This window comes from Glycine max, chromosome 2 (assembly GCF_000004515.6).
Source record: "Glycine max cultivar Williams 82 chromosome 2, Glycine_max_v4.0, whole genome shotgun sequence".
In the NCBI taxonomy this organism is placed as follows: domain Eukaryota; kingdom Viridiplantae; phylum Streptophyta; class Magnoliopsida; order Fabales; family Fabaceae; genus Glycine; species Glycine max.
Genome location: NC_016089.4, coordinates 3,093,280 through 3,098,791, shown reverse-complemented (window position 1 = coordinate 3,098,791; position 5,512 = coordinate 3,093,280). Strand labels below are relative to the sequence as shown.

Below are 5,512 nucleotides of genomic sequence, written 5' to 3'. Positions count from 1 at the left end.
GGCATCTCACACCCGGCTATTTCTGGTGAGATGATCAATGGTCATTGGAGCTTGTTTGGATACAAAGCTAAAAGTCCTTTTCGGAGCTTTTGAGAGCTTCTCTACCGGAAAATATGTATATTTCAAGAGTAGAGGAGTTCTCAAAAGCACTTATGACTTGTATCCAAACAGGCAATAAGCGTGCTTTTGATTTTGTTCCCTAATTAGAATCGGAGTTTTACCTCGACAATCAATGTAATAATACTCCCTTCTGTCCTTTTTTTATAAGAACAAATTTCAGTATAAAAAAATACATTGAAACTTGTTTCTCATAGAAAGGACCGGAGGTAGTATATGTTTACGTCGTTGAAGGTCAACACAGGTTCACGAGGTGAAACTCTAATTCTGATTGGAGAACAGAACCAAGAGCTATTAAGGAAGTGCATGTAAGTTTTGTTATTGGAGTTTGGAGAAAACTTGGATGGAGTTCTTTATGTGTTTTTGATGTTGTTGTTCTCTAATTAGAATTGGAGTTTCACCTCGATGATGATTCACATAAATAAGTGTTTACATGGAAGGTCAACAGAGGTTCTGGAGGTGAAACTCTGATTCTGATGGAAGAATAGTGCGAAAAACAATTAAGATACTGCATGCAAGTTTTGTCCTTTTGACTTTAGAGAAAACTAAAGATAGCAGTTCTTTATGTGTTTTTGGTGTTGCTTTCAGTTAGAATTGAAGTTTCATCTCAATAATTCGTGTAAAAAAGGTGAGCACGGGTTCTCAAGGTGAAACTTCGATTCTGATTGGTGATAAGTACTAAAAGCATCTCCGAAACTGCATGTAAGTTTTGTTCTTTGAATATTTGAGGGGTTTGTTGAGGAACTGAATTGAGTTGTTTGGATGTGTGCATGCAGTTTTCTCAGCTGTGTCTGGATTGGAGCTTTCAATGTCCAAGGAGAAGCACACATGTGAGTTCAACTTGATTTTTTTTGAGTCTGAGTATTTGTTTAGAAGTTAGATACGGGTCATATTGGAGTCTTTATGCATAATTTTGTTGGCAGTTGATCAAAAGGAGATTCCTGTTGACCTGAACATGTTTTATTCCATGAAGAAAAAAAGTAGAAGAAGAAGCTCTTTTTTGTCCAATAATATTATTACATCACTAGTAATTTATCTCCTTAGTTGTGTATGCTATACTTTTCTCAGCTTGGTGGTGTTTCTTGATAGTTAAATCTGAAAACTTAATACTCATCCTGTGAGGAACTGTGCATTAAGGACAGGTCATGATGTTGCATTTGTCGGTGCACTTTTAGGTTGACCTATATTTGTATCCTTGTTGAAATCCTCGTGAATCATATGTGGAGACCTGCAATCAGAGAGAGTGCTTTAGGCACTGTATTTAACATGTAACTTAAACAACCTGTCTGATAAATTGGGTGGACTCTTAAATAATTTGCTTTAACTTCTAACTTTGGTAGTTTCCATACTGGTCTGTCTATATTCTGGTGTTAATTGAAAGTTGAAACATGGTTATGTATCAATTGTGAATCATCAGCCTGATTTTGCAGCAATAACCTGCTATACTGTTGCTACAGTGAGAAACAATTCTTTCAATGTGACAGAGGGAGGAATTAAATATCAGATATTATTAAAATTATAAGTGGATACAAATATATAGCTAACCTTCTGTGATTTCGTATCCTATCTGTTTAAGCTTTCTATTATTTTTAGCTTTTATGAAAAAACACTGTTCTTTTTAAAATATATATATATATTATATAATTAGTATAATTTTTTTAATCATATATTTTAATAAAAAATGTTCAATAAAAACACAATTTATTTTTTATTTGATGAGGGGAAATTGCTTTTGCTATATAGCCAGGACTTCCATAGACTTGGATGTCCATAACCAATTTTTATTTTTTATTTTTTGACAAATTAGTTGTTGCTCCAATATGCTTTAATTGTTGTTTGTCCATCATATATCTTTTTTTCTTTTATTTCACATAGAATTTTGATATCATCCATCTTTATTACCTGAGATATGTGTAACATTCCTTGCTGCTATTACTTTTGAAACTTGTTTGGCAGATGTTGAAGTTCCAGCTGCATGCATCATATTAATAGGCTTGTTTGCCCTTCAACATTATGGGACACACAGAGTTGGCTTCTTGTTTGCTCCTGTAATTATCACATGGCTTTTCTGCCTTAGTACCATTGGAATATACAATATATTTTACTGGAATCTTCATGTATACAAAGCACTCTCTCCATATTATGCTTTCCAACTTTTAAGGAAAACTCAGAAAGGAGGTTGGATGGCCCTTGGTGGAATTTTGCTGTGCATTACAGGTTGGTCTGTCTGCTTGATGATTAATTTAGATGTTATGCCAATTTGATGTCAATATTCATATGTTTCAATTGTACTTTTACAGGATCAGAAGCCATGTTTGCTGATCTTGGGCACTTTACACAATTATCAATCAAGGTATGCTATTTCAATTTCGGTCTCCTTTGATACAGGATAAGTGAATCTAGTAATCTACCTAATCTTATATACTGCAAACACAATACAGTAGTATATTTGGCAAAGTGTGTTGGGTTTGTTATCTTGACTGGTTCACTCCAAAAGTTATAATTTATGTTTCTTGATATGTGCTAACATATCTTCTCAGTCAGATTAATTCACTAAAAAGTCTTGTCATATAGTTAAATAAATTTTGGAAATGCTTATTTATTTAACCTCTCTTCTGCAGATTGCTTTTACTTCTGTGGTTTATCCATCTTTAATTCTTGCATATATGGGGCAAGCTGCTTATCTATCTAAACATCATAACATTGCACAAGATTATCACTTTGGGTTTTATGAATCTGTACCAGGTAGGTGGTGTAACTCATTCTTTTTGAGGGAGAAAGTAGATGATAGTGAATTCTCAGCTAATTGGCAGTTTTCATTCTTTTGCTTTCCAGAGAAATTGAGATGGCCTGTTCTCGTTATAGCCATACTTGCTGCAGTTGTGGGAAGTCAAGCCATTATCACTGGAACATTCTCAATCATCAAGCAATGCTCGTCATTAAGTTGCTTCCCAAGAGTTAAAGTGATTCACACATCATCCAAAATTCACGGACAAATATATATCCCCGAGATCAATTGGCTATTGATGATGTTGTGTTTGGCCGTAACTATTTGTTTCAGAGACACAAAGCGCCTGGGTCATGCCGCAGGTATGACACTGATTACTATTTATGTATGCATTACTTTTGCTGCAATATGATATGGAACTAGAAGCATCAAGAGGATGCAATTTTTAAGAAGATGCAATCATAATTTTTCTGGGGAAGAATGCAAATCAAAGTAACTTGCCTACTTTTCTGAGTAGCATGGCTTTATGTACATAAGCAGGCATTTGATTCTCTTTTTGGGTTGGGATCATAACTAGGGGGGAGGGAGAATGTTAAAGTAATTAATTGCTTCCTCCGTCCCAAAATGACTGCATTTTTAGTCTTTGAAAAAAATTCCAAATTGATTGATATTCTCACTTTCCAATGAGATATTCAAACATCTATTCCAATTTTGTCCTGTAATAAATAATATTGTCTTGGAAGACTTAATAATACATTTATTGAAATTAAGAGAGAGAACAGGGACATTTTAGTAAAATTGTCCCCTAATAAATGTTAATTTTCTTAGAATACTTGTTTTCTTGGTCTGTGTACAAAAACCTTAAACATCATTATTTTGGGATAGAGAGAGTAGTATGTACCTTTCTCTGACAAGAATATGACATAATATACTTTACTTTTCACAACAGGTTTGGCAGTTATCACGGTGATGCTGGTGACCACTTGTTTGATGTCAATGGTTATTGTACTATGTTGGCACCAGAATGTTCTCCTTGCACTTGGGTTTGTTTTCATATTTGGCTCCATTGAGGCTCTCTTCTTCTCTGCTTCTCTTATCAAGTTCCTGCAAGGAGCATGGGTGCCTATAGCATTGGCACTTGTGCTTCTGACTGTCATGTATGCATGGCACTATGGCACACTCAAAAAGTATGAATATGATGTTCAAAACAAGGTTTCCATCAACTGGCTACTCGACCAAGGTCCCAGCTTAGGTATTGTCCGAGTGCATGGGGTTGGGCTTTTACACACCGAGCTAGTGTCTGGAATCCCTGTAATTTTCTTCCAGTTTGTAGCCAACCTCCCAGCCTTCCATCAGGTCCTAGTTTTCCTATGCATCAAACATGTGCCGGTTCCACATGTTAAAGCTAAGGAACGGTTTCTAGTTGGTCGTATTGGTCCAAAAGAGTTCAGAATCTACCGGTGCATAGTGCGATACGGATACCATGACGTTCACAGAGATGATTTTGAGTTTGAGAATGATCTTATATGCAGCATAGCTGAGTTCATACGCACAGAAAGAACCGAATCGAACTCTCCAAATGATGAGCCCCTAAAGGATGACAGAATGGCAGTTGTAGGGACATGTTCTACACATTCCCTTTTGATGAGTGAGGATAAAGTAGATAATGTTGAGAATGTAGACTTGCCAGGGCCATCAGAACTAAAGGAGATAAAGTCACTTAAGGTGACCCAACAACAGAAGAAAAGAGTAAGGTTTTTGGTACCAGAGAGTCCAAAGATTGACACAAGAGTAATGGAAGAGTTGGAGGAGTTGATGGAAGCCAGGGAGGCTGGGGTAGCTTACATTATAGGACAGACACACATGAGAGCAAAACCAGGGTCTAGCATGTTGAAGAAAATAGGCATTAATTTAGTGTATGAATTCCTAAGAAGAAATAGCAGGGCACCCTCCTTTGTCACTGGTGTGCCTCATGCGTCATCTCTAGAAGTTGGGATGATGTACCAAGTTTAATTTTTGGTTTCTCATAGGATAGAGCTACCATGTACATATTGCATCTTATAGATAGTTAAACGTTACAACCCATCAGCTGAATGAATGATAGTATAAAAGTTTTGGTCATTTTTGCCTCTACTGTGATGACATCTATGTATGTTTTTCCCTGGGGTGAATGGTGGGGAAAAATTAAATTCAGTAACAAACCTCAGTCATCAAGATATAGAAGATGAAATACTATAAAAGATGGAACTACCAAGTGTTAGGTGTATTGCATGTAAATTTTAAATGCAATTAAAAAAATATTCCATGAAGATCGATTTAATTTGATAAAATATTTACTAGAAATTTTTTTAAGAAGTGAAAATCTTGAATAATTAATTAAGGAGAAGAAGTATTGATTTAATATTTAAATATATAAAAAAATGTGTTATGAAATAAAAAAATATATATATGAATATAAATAGAAATTATTTTACTCTCAAGAATAAAAGTTTAAATTCGTAATATAAAAATGGAAATGTTATATACTATGGGGGTGCATGGTGCATTAGTGCATTGGTGCAGGCTATGTTTTAGCTCAATGGATCGACTTAGACACCAATAGGATTGCTATTTGCATTTCTGGTTTTGTTCTTCGACACTGATAAATATTTTTGTAATTTTTTTATG

The 5,512-nt window shown here is 35.1% G+C and overlaps 1 long non-coding RNA gene and 1 other non-coding gene across 2 annotated transcripts in view; both read left to right on the top strand.

Moving 5' to 3' along the window:
* LOC100795282 (potassium transporter 6) overlaps positions 1–4,966 on the top strand; it is an 8,771-nt gene extending 3,805 nt beyond the window's left edge. The window contains exons 3-9 of the transcript XR_001383757.3: positions 659–704; positions 872–947; positions 2,074–2,334; positions 2,418–2,470; positions 2,739–2,862; positions 2,953–3,207; positions 3,795–4,966. This is a non-coding gene — a transcript (potassium transporter 6). The remainder of the gene's footprint in view (positions 1–658; positions 705–871; positions 948–2,073; positions 2,335–2,417; positions 2,471–2,738; positions 2,863–2,952; positions 3,208–3,794) is intronic.
* Positions 32–614, top strand: LOC121173757 (uncharacterized). The gene is made up of 2 exons (XR_005889098.1): positions 32–361; positions 513–614. It is a non-coding gene; the product is annotated as an uncharacterized lncRNA (long non-coding RNA).
* Positions 4,967–5,512: the final 546 nt, after the last annotated feature.